This window comes from Canis lupus, chromosome 13 (genome assembly GCF_011100685.1).
Source record: "Canis lupus familiaris isolate Mischka breed German Shepherd chromosome 13, alternate assembly UU_Cfam_GSD_1.0, whole genome shotgun sequence".
NCBI classification, from domain to species: Eukaryota; Metazoa; Chordata; class Mammalia; order Carnivora; family Canidae; genus Canis; species Canis lupus.
In genome coordinates this window covers 46,416,813-46,437,670 of record NC_049234.1, presented here as the reverse complement: position 1 = coordinate 46,437,670, position 20,858 = coordinate 46,416,813, and the positions used below count along the sequence as shown (strand labels likewise).

General features: G+C 42.1%; 1 protein-coding gene and 1 long non-coding RNA gene across 7 annotated transcripts in view; one reads left to right on the top strand and one right to left on the bottom strand.

Moving 5' to 3' along the window:
- The window catches only part of SCFD2 (sec1 family domain containing 2), a 413,820-nt gene that overhangs the window by 252,970 nt on the left and 139,992 nt on the right, over positions 1–20,858 (top strand). The window lies entirely within an intron of this gene.
- Positions 18,503–20,858, bottom strand: part of LOC111098616 — a 29,293-nt gene continuing 26,937 nt past the window's right edge. Inside the window, exon 2 of the long non-coding RNA XR_005369018.1 lies at positions 18,503–19,102. This is a non-coding gene — a long non-coding RNA (uncharacterized LOC111098616). The remainder of the gene's footprint in view (positions 19,103–20,858) is intronic.

Below are 20,858 nucleotides of genomic sequence, written 5' to 3'. Positions count from 1 at the left end.
TTGTCATTATTGCCACCCCCTCCCCTTAATCTGTTAAATTTAACTATTTATTTATTTATTTATTTATTTATTTGATTTTTATTTTATTTTTTTCATGAGAGACACAGAGACAGAGAGGCAGAGGGAGAAGCAGGCTCCATGCAGGGAGCCTGACGTGGGACTCAATTCCAGGTCTCTGGGATCACGACCTGAGCCAAAGGCAGACACTTAATGGCTGAGTGACCCAAGCATCCCAAGTTTAACTTTTTAATGATGGACTTAAAAGGCTTCATTTTTGATGACCACGTTGATCCTTGTGATTCATTATTCTGCCCATCTCTGGCTTCTTTTTTACTCAAGCTTTTAGTTTTCTTGAAACAGCATTGGTTAAGATGTCCTCTTGTTCTTTGCCACCGATTTTTATGGATCACCGTATATTTTTCAATTCAAGTTCAACAAATGTCCATCAGGGATCTTCTGCTTGATAGGTACCCCGCCAGGAGGTAGGAATGCAGAAGTGATGAATACTTGATTCTTGCCCTCAAGGAACCTTAAATGTAGTGGGTCAGCAGCCCTGTAAAAAGTCAACTAAGATACAACAGGCTAACTTGTCGGAAATTATAGGAGAGATGAAAAATACACAAGGGCCCAAGGAGAAGATGCTCCTGACTCAGGCCCAGAAGAGCCAGGGGGGTCTTCACCAAGGATGGTAGACGGCCAGGTAGAGAGCTGGCGGCTTCCTGTCCAGGCAGGGGGACGGCAGCTGCCGAGGCCTGGCAGTGAGCAGTAGAATGGTACATTTAGAGAGTTGCAGGAGAACCCCTGGGATCGAAACCAGGGCATATGGTAGTGGGGGAGCCTAGATCGCAGAGAGCTTTGTCTCTCCTTCCGAGGGATGCAGACTCGGGCCTGTCCACTGTGGGAGAGCCCGTGTGGGGTTTTCAGCAGTGAACTCCCTGTTTTCTTTTTCAGTCGGGTACCACTTGCATATAGTAGAGTGCAGGAACCGGAAGTCTGGGCCTAATGACTTTTGCATGTGTGCGCACCTGCGTGTGTATACAGCATTTCCAGCAGCAGCCTCGTCCGTCTTTCCCTCGGTCCCCCGAGAGGTAACCACCCTCCTGACCCCTCCCACCATCCATTAGTTTTGCTGGTGTTGAGCTTTATATAACTGGATTCACACAGTTTGTGCTCTCTTGTGTCTGGCTTCTCTTATTTAGCATTGCATCTGGGAGAGCCATCCATGCTCTTGCATAAAGCAGTTGCCTGTTCTTTCCGAATGGTGGCGCGTCGTCTGGCAGCGCCTCTGCAGTCACTCGCGATTGCTGATTTTTTTTTTTTCAGTTGTCCTCAAACTACCTGAAACTGGACCAAGAATAAACTCCTTCCCCACTTTCTTTTCTGCCCCTTTTAATAAAATGGTCATTTACAAAAGTCTCAGTGACCATTTGGCCTTTAAGTTGGGAGCTGTCCCACTACCACCCCTGGAGGACCAAGCATCTGTCAGTAGCTGGTGCCCTTAAGACCGTGAACATCTCAAATGGCCATTGGTTGTTCTAGTTCATGATGTAAGGTCTTTATTTTCTTTTTACTCTTTATTGCCTCCCATGGTCATGGTCATGGAAGGTCTCTACTTCATCGATTAACAACTGATTATTGAGCACTATGTGCCAGACACTAGGATACCTGACCAGAAGTTTGTAATGAGCGGTTGGTTAAGATTCTGCCTTGATCTGGAGGATTGGAAAGTGCTTTCCTAACGAAATAACACTTGATCTGAGAAGGATGAGCAGGAGTTAGCTGGGAGAAGGGAGGGGAGCAGCATATGCAAAGGCCCTAAGGTGGGAAGACCCCCTCAAAGTCCCAGAATCTAAAAATAAGCTGGTGTATCTGGAATGAAGAAGAAAAGGGAAAGGGTAACAGAGTGGGAGTGGGAGACCTAGACAATGACCCAATCATGGAAGAGATTGTGATCCCTTAAGGATCTTGGATTTTATTATAAAGGCGATGTAGGTGCACCTGGGTGGTTCAGTCCGTTAAGTGTCTGCCTTTGGCTCAGCTCATGATCCCAGGGTCCTGGGGTCGAGCCCTGTGTCGGGCTCCCTGCTCAGCGGGGAGTCTCCTCCCTCTGCCTGCCACATCCTTGCTTGTTCTCTCTCTCTCTTTCTCTCTGTCAAATAAATAATTTAACTCTTTTTTAAAAAACAAAAGCAATGTAAAGCCTTTGAAAGGTTTTAAGAAGGGGAGTGATGTGATCTCTGTCTTTGCGTTTTTTAAGACATTAGAATCCCTTGGGCACTTTTATACAGAAAGGGGCACCCACTGCCAGATATCTACCTGACGTATAGGCTCAGGCCCTATGGGAAAATTAGCTGCAATGGGGGGACCAGTCACTGTTTTTTGATGGTCTCATCTCACTTCTAACATGTCTAGGTCTTTATGTTTTTTTTCTTCCTTGCAACCAAGACTTCTGGAACTGCCTTCCTTTGACCTGAATATGAATATGAAGTGCTCAGTAGCACTCATTTTAAAATCCTTACTTTCCAGGCAGCCCAAGTGGCTCAGTGGTTGAGCGTCTGCTTTCAGCCCAGGACGTGATCCTGGAGACCCGGGATCGAGTCCCGCAACGGGCTCCCTGCGTGGAGTCTGCTTCTCCCTCTGCTTGTGTCTCTGCCTCTCTCTCTCTCTGTGTCTCTCATGAATAAATAAAATAAGATAAAATAAAATGAAATAAAATAAAATAATAAAATCCTTACGTTCCTTTTCATTGAAATCTTCTTTCAAAGATGGTACCTCAGGATTTTAAGTTTAGAATGGAGAACACTCGGATACATCAATAGTGTACTTCAGTATCATTAGCTTTATTCTGTGTCCAGACTGAGAAACCATTTAGTGACATAAGCAATCGTATTCAACAGACTAATTAACCGTAGCCACTGTAATTAAAAAAGAAAAAACATCGCAGCCCAGTGGCTCAGCAGTTCAGCATCTGCCTTTGGCCCAGGGTGTGATCCTGGAGTCCCGGGATCGAATCCCACGTCGGGCTCCCTGCGTGGAGCCTGCTTCTCCCTCTGCCTGTGTCTCTGCCTCTCTCTCCGTCTCTGTGTCTCTCATGAATAAATAAATAAAATATTTAAAAAAAATAAAAATAAACTATGTTAAAACCCAACTCAAAGTGGCATAATCTCCGTCAGGCCGGGCCCGTAGAGTTGTGATAACCGTCACCCAAGAAGTGGCCCCGAGCCCGGGCTCCCTCCCCAGGTGCCCCTACAGTCCCGGAGTCCTTAGCTCCCAGCCACACGGTTGGGTGGCCCAGGAGTGACCCGAGGCTGCGCGCCCGCCGCCAGGGCCCCGGGACCCAGCGGGAAGGGGGGAGGCCGACAGGTGGCCTTCCGGGCGCCGCAGTGAAGACCAGCGGTGGACACACCCAGCCGGCCCGCTGCCCTGACGTGAAGGAGCCAGAACCAGTGGCTTCCTGGCGGCGCGATTCTTCGTCCTGTCGGTCGCTGAGCGCCGGGAGCTGCCGCGGCTCTGGGGACACGCGGGCCAGGGGCGCCGGCGGGCCCTGCTCCGTGGGCCTAGCGGGGGGCCAAGAGACAGACGTGACACGGTGGCAACAATGGACATTGGCTCGTGACGTTGCACGGAGGCCGTGAGGGAGGCAGCGACGTTCCGAGGAGCAGGAACTGGGGGCCCCGGGCCGGCGACAGGAGTCGGGGGCCGCTCCCAGGGCCCGAGCGGTGGCACCTGGCAGGTGGGGTGCAGGCGGGCTCCGCACTGTTGCTGGAGCCCCCTGGCCGGGTGGCGCCCCCATCGCCCCGCAGGACCCGCACGTTCCCCGCGGTCCCCTGGTTTGTCAACCACATGTGTCCCGACACCGCACCGGCCCGGCCACTCGCCGTGTGGCCCGCGTTGTCGCGAGCAGCTGTCCCCACCCCATCCTGGGCCTCGGAAGCACCCAGAGTTGTTTTCAAGACTTAAAGAAAAAATTTTTTTTCTTCTGGTTTCAAAAGTGAACATTAGAAACCAATATTAAAGGGGGAAAAGTCCCTTAACTCCACGATAGGACAGTTTTGCTTCCGTGGATCACAGAAGAGGGCTTGTGGGCCTGTGTGCATGGACCAGACTGTCTACTGTTGGGTTGTTTTTGTTTTCTTTTCTCTTGTTTTTGCCTCAGTACAGTGTCTTCTGGTCTACAACAGAAGTAAATAAATACTTGCTGGCTGCATCAAAGAACGTGAGTGAATAAATGCTAATTGAAGACATTTCTAGACGTGCTGAAAGGCTACAAGGAGAAACATTAGAATGACCTAAAATAAACTCAGCAACAACGGCAAAAGAACCCATAATCCCTCCACTGAAATGCACAGATTTTGCGTGTGCATTTTTATGCAGTTCTAATGGACCATTTTGTATCCTGTTTTTCTAAAGGAACATTTTAATGGCCTTTCTCCTAAAATATTTTGTATAATTGTCTGACATGAGGTAGAGTTGATACCATTATCAGAAATTTGACAAAGATAAACTCAGACTCCGATTAGATGGCGGGGTACAAGGGCACAGCCAGGCAAAGTCCCCTGATTCCAAAAGACGCATTCCTTCCACTCGCCGTGCCCTGCTGCCTCTCTGTTTACTCTTATATGTCATCCTGTCACTTGGGAACAAAATGAGGGGGGAGGTGGCTAATGACAGTGACACGCAGTGGTTTAGAGAACCAGGAAGCCAGACCGCCTGGATTTCAATCCCAGTTCCTCTGCGTGAACTTGCACAAGGTACTTAACAGCCTCTGGACACCTACCACTTCGGGCTGTCCTAAGGATTAAATAAATTAATACAGCATGAAAAGTGCATGGCACATGTGTGGCAAGTGATATGCACGACGTGAGTGCTTGTGGTCATTGCTGTTGTTACTCTTGCTACTGGTAATCTACATCCAGGTCACTGTTCATTCCTCTACCACCATGAAGATTATGGATGGGGGGGCGCCGGGGTGGCTCATGGCTCAGTTGGTTGAGCATCTGCCTTCAGCTGAGGTCATGATCCAGAGGTCCTGGGTTCGAGCCCTGCCTCTGGCTCCGTGCTCAGTGCAGAGTCTGCTTCTCCCTCTCCCACTGCCCTTGCTCTTGCTCGTACAATCTCTCGTACAATCTCTCTCTCTCTCTCTGTAATAAATATATAAATCTTTAAAGAGAAAAAAAGGATTCTACGTGTGCCAGACAGAGCTCCATGGCTTAAGATTTCTAATGGCAATTCTGGGCAGATGTTCTTGAAAGTGTGTGTTTTTGCCCTCACTGGTAAATTCCAGACTCCCAAAGGTTGAGATCTGTCCCTCTCCACATGGAAATAAACATGTGAAGTCTCCTGAGCTAAATAAACTGAACTGGGATAAAAGCAGGTACTCTACTCCTTTGGGCTCATTCTTTGGGAAATGTATTATTATGATTATTTTAAAATAAGCTCTGTGCCCAACATGGGGCTTGAACTCACAACCCCAAGATCAGGAGTTGCATGCTCTACTGACTGAGCCAGTCCAGTGCCCCTGGGACATGTACTCTGACTTTCTCTCAGCTGTTCATCTGGTTCACTCTGCAAGCTAAAAGTGGTCCCCAAGATTGTTATGATGGTTTCCTTTTTTTTTTTCTTTTTTTCAGGTCAAGACAATACCACAAAGGTTAAAGTAAGCCACTAAGTTTTAATTAGGCTATTTAGTTAGAATAATTTCAAGCCACCTTGCCCCCAAAGCCCTGGGTCCTGTCCACTGGCTGCATGCCTGGCCCACATTCAGTGATCACCAGCCAGTGGGTACACTTCCTTGAATGTGGCCACTCAGAGCAGGAGGCCTGTCGGGGCTGGACAAGCTAGAGGTCACATTTTCAGAATTAGACACCTGTAAAATAGGATCAGTTTAAATCCAGGAGAAATCAGAAAAAATTTCAATCTCATGTCTCCAAGGAAACAAAATAGCAGAATGTTCCATGAGGCCCTTGGGAAGAAATAAAAATCCCTCATGGCTTTCTTTGGTTATCAACAACCTAAGTAGAACCCCAGATCTAAAGATGGGGGAAGGCTTTAGTCTTGGTCGATTTCAGAATTGTGAGAAAGTGTAAATATCAGTTCCCTCATATGAGTGTGTACATGCATGTGTGGGTGTGCACGCACACGCATGTGAACAAATGAGGGGATGTGGTGGGGAGCAGATGGTTAAAGAGTCGGAAGGAAACATAACCTATAAGAAAAATGCTTGAAGAGAATTATGTTCTTACTCTTTTGGGAATGACGGGGAGGAGGTGTGATGATACGTTCATATTGTGTGGGTCTTACTTTGCAGAAAGCACTGAACAGTAAGCTCCATGGGAGCAGGAAATTTGGCTTTTAAAAAAAATTCACTATCTTCAAGTCCTAGAATAATTCTCAAAATACAGTAGGCATTCAACAAATATTTGCTGAATATGAAATATGAAAAGAAAGAAAAATTTGAGGAATAGTTACCATATACATCTTTGCAGGTGCACATTACATTGCTGAAGTAGGAGTGTCAGGGGGTACCATTTAAACCAGAACTTTCTAGTTCCTTTTAATACGCTATTTTCTAAGGGTGCCTGGGTGGCTCAGTCGGTGAAATGTCTGGCTCTTGTTTCCCACTACTGTCCACTGAATTCACATGGCAGATGTGCTAGTTGAATTTTCTATTGCAGTAGTTTTGCTTAGTTTCAGTAGCGTAGTTTCATATGAGGTGGCCTCTAAGTTTACAGCTCACTCCAGACCCCAGGCAGGTTTCCTTCTGTGGGGAATGGAATGGAGGTAGAAGTTGGTGTGGGGAGGTGGGTGAGACAATGTATGTGCTGGCAAAACCAAACCAAACCAAAAAGTGACCATAAGACATAGTCTTGCCTCCTAATGGACTCACCATGTAGGCCAGGATCGGAACTATAAAGCATTTTATGTGGTAGCTGCTCACTCTAACCCTGGCTGTGCCAGATCTCTGAAGGAGCATTGTAAATCTCAAAAGGAAGAAAGGGAAATGTAATCTAAGACCTACAAAATCTACAATTTTGGCAGAGAGGGTATTTTGAACAACTCTTCTACTGAGGCTGGATGATAGGCCCCACGAGCACCATGGTGAAGGCTAAGCAGAAGCTACTTGGGGAAGACCCCTGTGTGCCCTGCCAAGCAGAAGAGACTTCAGTGGGGAGCCAGAGAAGCTGATGATGAATGGGATCACATTTGGGTCTGGAACAAATTACTGTTCAGGGGGGTGAAACTGGAAACAAGGCCCCTGGCAGGAGGATACTGGCCTAGTGATAAATGAGCCATTGTTATGAGATGGAGAAAAGGTGACAGCTTCCAAAGGTGCTGAAGGGGAAGGTCAACAGGCTCTGCTGTGAGTGGTTAATTTAAAAAAAAAAAAAAAAAGGTTTTTGGATTAGACAACTTGGTATCAAGATTCCCAAGTAGGTGTTAAGAAGGAAAGGGTAGGGCAGCCCGGGTGGCTCAGCGGTTTAGCGCCGCCTTCGGCCCAGGGCGTGATCCTGGAGACCCGGGATCAAGTCCCACATCAGGCTCCCTGTGTGGAGCCTGCTTCTCCCTCTGCCTGTGTCTCTGCCTCTCTCTCTCTCTCTCTGTGTCTCTCATGAATAAATAAATAAAATATTTAAAAAAAAAAAAGAAAGAAAGGGTAGGTAAAGTAACCCAGCGTGGGAAGGACATAGTGTTAAATGGCTTTGGAATGACTATAGAACATTTGTCTAATAGGAGTAATGGTATCTCCAAACTGGTCTCCGTGCTCCCACCTGTGCTCCTTTGTAATCTTTCCTTATCACAGCAGCCAAAATTGTCCTTTAAAAACATAATTCAGACCATGTCATTCTTCTACACAAAAAATCCTGTAACAGCTTCTCACTTTACTCAGTGAAAGCCAGTCTCCCTGTAGCCTACAGGCCCCACCTGCCACGTTGCCATGACTTCACCTTCTGTTCTTACCTTGCTCACTTCACTTTAGCTACATTGACCTCTGTATCGCCCCTCAAAAAGACCAGGAAAACTCCTGCCTCAGGGTCTTTGCTCTGGATGTTGCGCTGGATGATGTTGAAGCTAAAAACAGGAACTGGGACCTTAGTAGGTGAGAGAATGGCTCTTTGCCTACTTGTTTCAGATCTTTGCTGGAATATCTCCCACCCTATTTAAAATTACATGTGCCTTTCTCCTGGCACTCACTCTACCAAGATTTTCATATTTAAATTTCTACCTTAAATAGGTTTCTGGGGGGATCCCTGGGTGGCTCAGAGGTTTAGCACCTGCCTTTGGCCCAGGGCGTGATCCTGGAGTCCCGGGATTGAGTCCCACATTGGGCTTCCTCCATGGATCCTGCTTCTCCCTCTGCCTATGTCTCTGCCTCTCTCTCTCTCTCTCAATCTCTCTCTCTCTCTCTCTCTCTCTGTGTGTGTGTGTGTGTGTCTCATGAATAAATAAATAAGATCTTTAAAAAAATAGGCTTCTGAAAGACAAAACCATATTTAGAATTATATTCATTCATTATTCATTCAATGAAATATTTATTAAGGCCCCACTAAGTGCTAGGCATTGTTGTAAGCACTGGAGATGCAGCAGTGACCAAAACACAAATATCCATGCCCTGGTGGAGATACACCCTAACCTAGGGAAACAGACAATGAACAAGTAAATGTAATGCATCATATTATTGCATGGTGTTTCTATGTCAGTTGCTCAACAAACCTGATATAGGAGCAGGAGGATAGGAGAAAGGACTAACTCGAGTTCAGATTTAGTAGAAGGTAGTGACAGAGACGGGGATGCTTGCAAGAAGAGTTAAAATACTGGATAATGAGGCTTGGGCTGAAGTAGGAAGAAAGCAAAGTCCCAGAAATTACAAAAAAAAATTTTTTTTTAAAAAGAAAGACATGAGGAAATATTTTCATTTACTTCTAAAGACTCAAAAATATCCTTCCAGTTCTTACTTATTAATTTTTTTCAGTTCAGAAAATATCTCTTGAGCACATACCATATGCCAGACACTGTCATAGTCTCCGGAGAAACAGTGCTAGGCACATTATGGTATTACAGAGTTGGAAAGGACCTTAGAAATAAGTTAGTCTGAAAATCACTATACTTTATAAATCACAAAACCAAACTCCAGAAATGTGAAGTGGCTTGACAAGTATCACAAAACCAGTCAGCGGCGAAGCTGGAATTCAAACCTGGATCTTCAGACTCAAAATCAGTGCTCAATCGCCAACATCATGCTGTTCTCATTTCTTGGGATCAAGCCTTTTAAAGACATAAGCTTGTTATTTTATCATGAAAATGGGGAAATGGTATTTTTTTAAATACGCACTTTTCAGCTTACTTTTCAGGAACCTCCATAAAAAATAGTGCACAAGTATTCTGGAAATGAGAGACCTAGTTATTGAATATATTAGTTAAGAATTGTGGTTGTAAGTAATAGAAAGCTACTTGAGCTAGCCTACAAAGCACAAAGGAGAAACCAGGAAGACTTTGTTATAGGTTGCTATAGTGACTGGTGTAGCTTGGATTGTGTATCCTGCTCCCTGCACCCACAGTAAGCCCAGGACCAAGCTATATGGTAAAAACAAAGCTTGGCAAGGGATTATGGGGTAGGGGCAGAGAAGGCATTCTCAGAAGAAAGGAGGTCCCTGCGAAGTGTATAGAACTTCAAAAGATGTCTCTGTGGATTGGATCCCCAAGAAGTAGGTGCCGAGACCCAGTTAGAAGGGCAAGAGCTTTATGGGGTAGGAGGTAGCAGCTTTAAAAGATAAAGAGAGGAGGGAGCAGGAAAGAGCAGGAAAAGTCTCTGACTAGTATAGAGATCTGAAAACTGAAAGGAAAGAAGGAGAAGCAGGTGCAGGGAGGGAGAGCCTCATACCATGATGCAGGTCTGACAAAAGTGACGCCCATGCAAGGGGCAGTTTTAGAGCAAAGATTGCCTGTCAGAGGAGATTTCTAGAAGGAAATGGCCAGGCCCTAGATGATCACACCTGCACCATCCTCAGTCATGGGCTGGTACTGCCTGAGAGGAATGTGCTTGACCGTCGCTCAGACCAACGAGGTTGCCAGTGAGCTAACAGCTGAAGGCTGCCCATTAATTGCACTCCTTGCAGCTCAAAGGCAAGTTCTTTCTTGAAGGGAGATCACTTGATGGGATGAGCACTGGGTGTTATGCTATATGTTGGCAAATCGAACTCCAATAAAAAAATATACAAAAAAAAAAAAAAAAGGGAGATCACAGTGAACTCCGGGAGGGCAGCCACAATGTCTAACATGAACTGTTTTACTCACAAAATGCAGGAAGCGCATAATCAGCATATCAATGTCAAAAAATAAGAGATTCCATACTTCAAAAATATATTGGGGAGAATTTACATTTTTATTTTATTTATTTATTAAAATTTTTTGGTGCAAAAAGCTGTTTTTATTAAAGCACATGGATAGGACCCATGGGCAGAAATCCTATTCCATAAAGTATTTATTTACAAGGATATGTCTTAAAAGAGGAATTTTTAAATTTAAATAATATGGAAGTACACAAATGTTCTCTCAGTTACCGCTACAGAAATCTCGCATGTCATCCTAACAAAGTTTTTTCTCTGCCATGTATGTTTATATATTTTATATATACAAAAGCAAACAATATTAAAAGTAATATTTTTTACAGATTGCTTTCTTTATTCAACAAGATCATATCTCTCGTGCCCTCTAGCATCTTTCCTCTGCCCTTACCCCTGCGTTGTTACAATTATCTAGACATTTTCTTCCAGATAATTATTATTTTTTCCACTTCATATTTCTTCGGCGTAGTTCACCTTTACTTACAAATGCATGAAATTTCACACAATATGGTCAGCAATTATTTAGAGTTTAAGCACGACTGGTTTCTTTCCTTAACACTATTTCTTAGATGCCAAGTCGCTCTAATTCATTTATATTTGTTAGTTGACAGCCACCTAAGATCTCCAGCCTAATCAGATGCTTTAATTTTCTGCCATCTGTTTTTAGCCTCTTTTTGGCTTGAAGCCATCACTTCTACTTCCCTCGTCAGTGGTGTGGGCTTCATCTGATTTCCCCACAGTGCTTTTCTTGGTTCCATCTGATCTGCTCTTGGCCTCAGCAATCTGAAGCACAGCTTTACTGAGATGTTTTCCGAGCTTCCTTCCCTCTCAGCCCTTTTTCTTTAGCCGGAAGTCAGCTGATTAAGTTCTGATAAAGTTGGGTTTTTTTGTTGATAGCTAAACCCACTGCCATGGTCGGAAATGGTGAGGTGGTATTTCTTTTCAGAAGTAGCGACTGTGGTCCCTTTATGAAATCCAGGTGCTTTCTGGTTTCTCTGGTCCCAAAAAGACAGAAGAAGTGCTCGTACCTCAAGCTGTGAAGATCCAGCCCAATCTTGCTCCAAGACAAACCAGAAATAGCATTTGGGTAGCAATCGTGAGGTCCTAAGAAGACGCTGCAGGAAGCTGCTCTAAGAAAGATAGTTCAGAGTGGTTCTGAGGTTCCATTGGGTTCCTATGTTTGGAAATCTAATATCTGCAGAAACGGATGAAATTTGGATAAAATGATAACCAGCTGGAAAAAAATTGGTTAGGAAAAATTAAGAGGAAACTACTTTGAGTGTGGTTCCCCCCCTCCCCCAACTAAAGAATATTTTATCTTACACTAGAACTTTTCCATATATGTTTTCCTGGACACATTATTTTATTTATTTATTGTGATATTTAGGTCCTCCCTTAAAGTTCCAATCTCTAGGAAATTCAGTACATGCTGCCTTTTTTTTTCCTGTTGGAATGAGAAAGGCAAAGTACATAATGTGTTCAGCCAAGCTGAAAAGTTTCTTTGTTTTAATTGGATATCAGTACGTAGGAAGATTAATAACAGACTTACTATGTCAACAAGATGTTTCTGGTTCCTTTTAACTATATATGTTCCAGTTGAATGTCTGTTGTTTGGAGGCCAACAAAATTCTCATGAAAATTCTCCAGTGTTTTCCTTAAAATGTGACATTTCTTGAAAAGCATGAGTAAGGTGGATGTATTTTAGGGAGACATTTCACCCCTTACTGATAAATACAGTCTGAGCAGTGTCCACTCTGCATGTTTAATGATGGATACCGCTTTCCTTTGGGATGAGAGCCATGTGGTAGCCAGCCTGCAAGGTGGTGCCCAGTGGTTCCCACTTCCTGGTGTCCATACCCTGGGTAGCCCTCTCCTATACTGAAACAGGCAGACCTTTTCAGTGACTAATGGGATATTGTAGAAATGACAGCATGTGATTTCCGAGGCTAGGTCATAAAAAATATTATGACTTCCACCTTGCTCTCCCTCGGGGAAGTGGAAGGCAGCCATCACATCATGAGGACAGTCAGTCTTCAGTGACTGTCTTCAGTCTTCAGTGAGGTCCAGGTGGAAGAGAATAGAAACCTCCTGCCACACTCAGCACCAGTTTGCCAGCCCCGTGAGCATGCTGTTTGGAAGCAGACCTCGTAGGGCCGGAACTCCCCAGCTAAGCCACTCCTGAATTCTTGACTCACAGAAACTGTGAGATAAAATATTTGTTATTATTTAAGCCTCTAAATTTGGAGGTGATTTATTACTCAGAAACAGGTAACTAATACAGACGGTGTCAAAATCCTGACATGAGGAGTTGAGATGTGGAAGTGTGGCCACATGTTTTGAATCCACGTTTTAGCCTCACACGTTATTGTGAGTCCCATTATTCATATTCATTATTCATTCATTGAAAAAATGACAGGGTTCATCCATTCTTTAAGGATTTTCTGCAGCTCCTGGGAAATCTTAATCTATTATACCTGTGAAATGTAAAAATCAATGAAATAGCATGAATTTCACAGATAGGGTGCCTGCTTCTTTGGAGCTTCAAGGCAGTGGTTTTCCTTTTGTTCTCTTATGGGAAATACTGGACATGTTACTGAATTTTATTATTTTATGGAACCTTTCATATTATCTAGCCTAGTGATTTTCTAGCCTAGCACTTTTAGAAGTGGAATCCTTTTTATTCCACCCAAATTTGCATGGAGCCCTAATACCTGAAATAGAATAGATTAGTGTTTTCATTAGTTAAATATAGTTTATAACTTGAAACATGAAAATATTACAAAAAACAATTAAAATTCATTAGTTTAATATAAGCTTAATACAATGCTTGAAATGAATTAAAGCATTTTGGTGAATACAAAAAATTTGAAGTTCTGGATTGTAGATGACAGCTGCGGTCTTCTCTCGGCATTGGCAGACAATTTACTTCTCTCCCTTGTTCTATTAAAAAGCTAAGTTACACTGTGATAACAAGTGAATCCTGAAATTGTTGTGGCTTCCTGCAACAGCAGCTTATTTCTCCCTCACATTAAACCCTGACGTGGTCAGGCACCTTGCCCCTAATTAGGGACTTAGGAGCCCTCCTGAGGCTCTGCCGACTTCTACTCGAAGCAGGCAAATAAGGTAGAAGGCGTGGGGAGCAAGGGAGACGGAATGTCAGGATGGAACACATGCCCTTAACCATATTAGCTGAGCAATTACACAAATAACCTTCACTAATTTTGTTCAGATTAGTCAGGTGGCCAAGCTACCCCTAGGAAGGCTAGGCAACGTAAAAGAGCATGTAGATACTGTTGAAAAGCAACAATTCCTGCTAACGTTGCAAAATATTGTCAGAACACTGATAGACGTCGGCAGGCTTGCCTTATAATACCTGAATACTCTTCAGCCGAGCATTAGGACTAATTCTGTTATCTGTGTGGCACATAGTAGTTCTCCGGGGAACTCCAGTGGACATGTAGTACAGGTAAGCATGCATCTTGGTTTTTTTGGACTTCATTTTTTAATGACATAAATCAGATACTTATGGACTCCTTGGAAACTGAGGCCTAAAAATGAGACTCACAAAACCAAGACAAGGATTAGGTTTCTCAGTCTTGTGCTTTTTTTTCCCTCCGCTCCATCACTATCAGCTGTCAAACACACACATTCAATGGCATCCTAAAATTAGTCATACATCTTGGTAAAAGCCAAGTTTGTTTTGATTCATACAAATACGGAAATCATATTGACTAGGCCTTATGTAATGTGTCTTAGCCTAAATTCTACAGAGATTACAGAGTCAAATGCTTGCGGGGACCAGACAGGTAGAAATGTGCTAAGGAGACCTGAATCATGCCACAGGGACTGGGCACTCCTGCTCAGCACTAGCTGATTGTGGCCATTTGGGAGTCAGAGCCACATTCTCAGATTTTGGCGGTGGGGGAGGAGGGGTGTCTCGTTTTGTTTTTTGGGGGTTTTTGTTGTTGTTTAGGAGAAGCCTTATACTACCTATGTAGAAATAAATGTCTTTAATATCGGGTTGTTGAAACCAGAGCAGTGACTTTATGCACTTCTAGATTTGGGTTGGGGAACTAACTGATGGCAGTTCTACTGCCGTGGCATATTAGACAACCAGAGAAAACCCTGTAACAGTCCAACCAAGACCAGCTTGATAAACCATGTCAAGGATATCAATTACCAAAGGACCTAGAAGCCATCAGAAGTGCTACACGGCTCTGCTGAGAAAAGCCTGTCTATAACTTCATTAGACCTAGGAGACCAGGCATTGGCTCTATGTATATTTGAGAGATATTTTATCTTTTTGACATAGTCTTTTTGTCCCTCAGCTTATCTCAGCAGAATGGAGTGTTCTGTGCTCCATGCTATTACATTGAAAGAGGACAAATATAGAAAGAAAGAAACTCTCGAGGGCAGCGCAAAACAGAAATGAGGAGCTGGGTAAGGTTAGGGAAATAGACTATGCTATGGAATACTTGACAATAAAACTCAAGTATTTTAGCATCACCAGTTCCAAATAATTTTATTGCCATTGAAACAGTGAAGCATGATTTTGAAGCAACTATTTGTGCATTTCTCAAGAGCTACGTAGAACCAACCCTTAACCACATGTACGAAGTGGCTCTTCCATTTTCAGAGCCAGAGACAGTGTCTCATTCTCTTTATCCTTCTCATCTTCACCCAATACTTACTGTTGCAAAATGAAATTCTTACACTACCCAAAGTGCTGGCCCGAGATGCACAAGTTATTCACTTAGTTGCTTACACCAGGCGTCTCCTCTCCTGACCTAAATGCCGTTTTACTGTGCACATGTGTTGTAAATAGGTAAATGTAATGTGATGTTGATATATTCTGCATAGAATTCTATGCATTAGAGTAACTTAACTCCATAGAAACTCTTGAAGTTGGGATCCCTGGGTGGCGCAGCGGTTTGGCGCCTGCCTTTGGCCCAGGGCGTGATCCTGGAGACCCGGGATCGAATCCCACGTCGGGCTCCCGGTGCATGGAGCCTGCTTCTCCCTCTGCCTATGTCTCTGCCTCTCTCTCTCTCTCTCTCTCTCTGTGTGTGTGTGTGACTATCATAAATAAATAAAGAAAAAAATATTAAAAAAAAAAAGAAACTCTTGAAGTTTATCAAGTTAGGTGCAATGATTGTAAATCCCTATTAACTGTAAAACATAGCTGGGGATCCACTAGGCTCACCAACACTTTTTTCCCCATCATCATCCGTGAGAATGTCAGGCATCAGTAAACCATTAGAGACAACATAAGATGCAGCGATGCTGAGGGTTCTAGAAACAAGCCTCTACTATAGGGGATCCCACAGATGGTTGCACAAGCCCTTTTAATTAGCATATTATTGACCCAATAATAGCTTTTTCTGAGAGATGTGTTTTATATTCCAGCCCACCAGCTGGCACGGATATGCTGCTTAAGGATCACATAATAAAAGTCTTTATGAAAATGCGCGCACAGCATATGTCTAGTAGCAGATTTATAGATGAAATAGTCCCTGTGGTTCTCTCTCTTTTCACCAAAGAAGGGAAATGAATAAATATGCCAAACCTGAGCAAATATTTAGGTTCAGCAAGGGTTTTATCTCATTCACTCATTCTCATATCAACAAGTTTAACCTTAAATCTTAACCTCTGTTTTTCAAAATTAGTTATCTTCACTTTTGGTAAAGATCCTTTACAAAATCCACCAGTAAGATGAGCCATTAGAAAAGCACAGTGCGTGTTGGCAACGTTGGAAGTTCCATAAGGAACTTGCTACTAAGAGGTAATGTGCAATAAGTGTACGTTGGAAGAACTTAATGTAGCTGTGGTTTGCAGAACGGGCAGGAAACTCAAAGAACAGAGAGATTTATCATTGCACAATTTAGAGCATTTTACACTTGATCTTAGCCAAAAGGCCAAGACGCAATACAATTGAGAGCATTCTAAAGAAATTTTCAGCCAAACTAGTCAGAAAGCAAAGTATCTATACTAAACACAGCTATATGCTTTCTGTTTTTCATACTAACAAGCTTCCATAATGAAACATTTGAATCTCAAATTATTTCATCTTTATTACATTGTAGGAAATTAAATTTTGGTTTGAATGAGCCCCATAATATGAAATTGAGGTGTGGTTAGAGAATTGTGTGGATTGTTTATAAATAAAGATCCTTCAGATGATTTACTTAACTCTGTGTGTTCATTCAGTACTTCATTAATTCTAGAAAATTGGTGTTAGAGTAAACTCATCTCTTACATAGTATCCTTTATGAGTCACACTCTCTGGTAGGTACATGAGCTAAGGATAGAAAGATCTAGCAATTCATTTAATAATAGTAACTCAGCAAAGAGTGCTATTTTTTTTAATATTATTTATTTATTTTAGAGAGAGAGCACACCTGAGCGAACCTGGAGAGGCAGGAGAAGAGGGAAAGAGGATCTCAAGGAGACTCCCTGCTGAGCACGGAGTCTGATGTGGGGCTCAATCCCATGACTCATGAGACCACAACCAACCCCAGCCAAAACCACAAGTCAGATGCTCAACCAACTGAACTACCCCAGGTACCCCAACAAAGAGTGCCAGTGACAGAAATAGGAAGCCAGGGAAGAATCCAGTTCAAAAAGGAATATGCATGCAGGATTTCAGGCCATGCTCACCCATTGCATCCCTGTTATATGTCCACAGCACTGTGCTAGATGCTGGTGTAGGCGGTTTGTTAGTAGGGTGAGGTCATTGTCCTCTCACAGTGGAAGCCACACCAAGAAGATAAGCAAACATGAACATGTAATTAGCAACTCAAGACAGAATGAGATTAAGCATCAAGTGATTCCAAGAAAAATCTGGACAAGGTTCTGAGCAGAAGAGATAGAAGAAGGCAACATAGAGACAGAGAAAGAGAGGTGGCTCTAGGATCAGAGAGTCAAGAGAGAATCTTGTTTTCACCATTCTGTGACAGCAGCATGGTGTTAAGTCAATATCCCTGGGCTCCAGTTCCCTTGTCTAGAAAGTAAAGATCAAAATGCCTTTGGTACACATTGTGCTGATGATGAAATGACATAATGTATGGGAAGTGCATGACTGGTGCAAGAGGCACCAATTACATGACAGCTATCCCTATGATTATTGTGACCCAGCAGAGGCAAGAGTGGGGCAGTCAGTCCTCATGCAAAAGATCGGCTTTACCTCAAGGATAGTGGAGGATTTGCCTAGGACCTACCATTTAAAGACAGGAATAATTAAAAAAAAAAAAAAAAGAAGAAGAAGAAGAAGGAGTCAGTGAGAAGGCTAATCTATTAGAAATTTGTCTTAAAAATGGGCCGGAGTCAGAGTCAGATTACAGAGGGCCTTGAATACCCTCTTCCTTGAATAGGAAGAGAAATTCAGACTATGTTTTATGGGCAGTCGGGAGTCACTTGGAAAATATTGACCAAGGAAGTTGCTGGATGAGATTGATGTTTTAAGGCTCTTATTTTGATAGATCTGATCATTGGATATGCAACCTGGATTGGAAGTGAGAGAGTCAAGAGTTAAGGGTGAGCAGAGAGGGAGAATGAACGTTTATTGAACACCTATGGTATATATTTTAGACCATGGTCCGAAAACCAGTCTCTGATTCCAAATGGATTCTCCACTAAGGAAGAATCAATTTCTCTTCCTCTTTAATGAAATGGAAAGTGAAAGCACAGACGAGCTTTTCCGAATTCTTAGGGGAGTTGGTTAGAGCAACCCAACTACCGTCTATAGTGGAATGAGAGAAAACCATGGTGCTTGTGGAAGGAAACAGCAAGATGCAAATTGTTTGAAGGAATATTTTTGTATTAAAATATTAAATTAAATATTATTAAATATTTAAAATATTTAATACTATTTTAATACTATTTTATATTTAGCATTAAAATAGTATAATTTTTTTCCCCTTATAACAAGGGTGTCTTCTATGTTCTCTTCCCCTATCCTTTTATACTTAGAGTCAAAATCCTAACAGCGAAGTTTTGGGGGCTTCAGATGAAAGGCATGATTTCTCCATTCAAATCCGTATTCATTAAAACCAAACTGTTAAAATGGAAGCTATATAATACAAGCTCTTCTGTGAACATTTGGACATCTGTAAGGAAATACATAGAAGCCCATTTATCAATCTGAAAAGTATCCAAAAACAAAAAATCCAATCACCTTTATTTGAGAGTGATCCAAGGAAAGGTGACTCCATTTTGGCAGACTCCCTGGTCGATGGAATTGTCTTCAGACTCATGAAGAGATTTGCCAGCCCTGTGGGAGAGCAGGGTTGGGGGTTGTGGGGGCAACCACAACTATATCTATAGAGTTCTCTTAGTGGATTCCAGGGAGTCCCAATACATAGCTTGGTAAATCAGAAAGCCGGGATTTTCTAGACTTGTATTCATTTTTCTGTTCAGAAGCATCTCTTCCACATGCTGTTCTTATTAAGGAATGTTCTGGGAACTGTGTGACTCTTGAAGAGTCAATTTGTGCTTCCAATTAACGTTTTCAAAAAATATTACACTTAAAGCCTAACATTGGCCAACAGTCTTAAAAATTTTGTAGGACCGCCATTTTATTTTCCTGAATGCAATCGTAATAAAAACTTCCATATTCTGGCTTGCATTGAAGTGGTACGTTCCAAGAAAATATCCAAGATCCCAGGGTTTAGTTGAACTGTGACATTGTGTTCATTGTTGGATTGTTCTCATGTTTATCATAGATTTTTCTTGTCTTGTTTGGCTGGGGTGAGTTCTCTGGCCTGTAACAGATAGATGTGGTTTTAAAGTGATTAGACATTTTTCTGTGAAAAGACAACTTTATATCTGAGAGAACATTAAGTGTTTAAAAGTCCTAAGGTTTGGAGATGTAAAAAGCTTTGATTTTACCTGCACTAGTGCTTGTAAGATATGTCTTGTATTGGTTTGCCTTTTTCATTTAGTTATATAAAATATTCTTTTAAACCTAGCAAACAGCTGCTGATTGGGAATACAAATGCCGGCTCAAAGGGAAATTGCCAATCTCACCTTCAAATATGACTCTAACCTCAGAATAGAACTTCCATTTCAAATATTGCTAAAAACCTATTTTTAAGTGCCTGGAGGAAAACTCACTTAAATTCTGTGCTTTTATAGGAAAATACATGCATATCTTCAGCTCAAGATATCAGATTTTATAACTTTATAACTTTGCATTCTGAATAAAAATCTATTTGTCTAAAAAGTCCATACATCATTATAATATGGCAAGTATAGAATATGAAAGCCCTTTATCATCCAACCTCTCAAAATGTCTTTCTGAGACTATCTTGGAGAGTATTTCTCCATATTTTCTTTCTAGAGAGTTACTAATAAACACACGCATATATTCATTAAAATGGATTGGATTCACCCTCTGCTTACACTTCTACAACTTGTTTTTCTCTCTTACACATTTTCTTGCTATTATGTACAAACCTACTTTATTCTTTTTTAACAAATATTTCATTCCGTGGGGGAAGTGGCCCATAATTTATTTGAACAATCCTCTGTTGATGGACATTTATATGAGATATTGTTCAATTTACTTTTTAATTTACATACAGGAAAATTCACTGTATGTGAAAGTAGAGTAAAGTTCTATGAGTTTAGACGAATGAGTGCAGTCATGTAACTACCATGGCAATGGAGATGCAGAGTTCATCACTCTAACACTTTTACTATACTGTTCCTTTGTAGTCGACTCTTCCCCCACCACCAGCCCTTGGCAATCCCTATGCTATTTTCTGTTCCTATACTCTTACTCTTTCTAGAATAGCATAAAAATGGAATCATGCAGGATGTAGCCTTTTGGATACGGCTTCTTGCACTTAGCATAATGTGTCTTTATCCATCAGTGTTCCTATGTGTACCTGTAGTTCATTTATTTTTATTGTTCAATAGTCTTCCATTGTATGGAGGTGCCAGTTCCTGTGTCCGTTCACCAGCTCAAGGACATTTGGATTCTTTCCGGTTTTTAAAATTATGAATAAAACCACTATAAATATTCATGTTTAGGTTTTTGTGTTAATGTAAGCTTTAATTTCATTTGAGTACATGCCCAAAAGTGGGATTACTGGGTCACATGATAAGTATAGGTTTAACTTTCTAAGAAACTGCTAGATTGTTTCCAAAGTGCCTGTAACCATTTTTGGTTCCCACCAGCAATGTGTGAGCATTCTAGTTATGTATACTCTCGCCAGTACTTGATATTGTCAGCTTTTTTTGTTTTTTGAACCATTCTGATAGTATGTCATGGTGTCTCATTGTGGTTTAAATTTGCATTTCCCTAGTGACTCATAATATTGGGTGTCTTTTGTATACTTATTTGCCATTCATGTATCTTCTTAGGTAATGTGTCTATTCAAATCTTTTCCCATTTTCTCCTTGGATTGTTTTCTTATTGCGTTTTAAGCATCCTTTGTATTTTCTGGATACAAGTTCTTTATCAGATGTTGTTATACAAATATTTCTCCCAGATCATATTTGTCTTTGCAGACT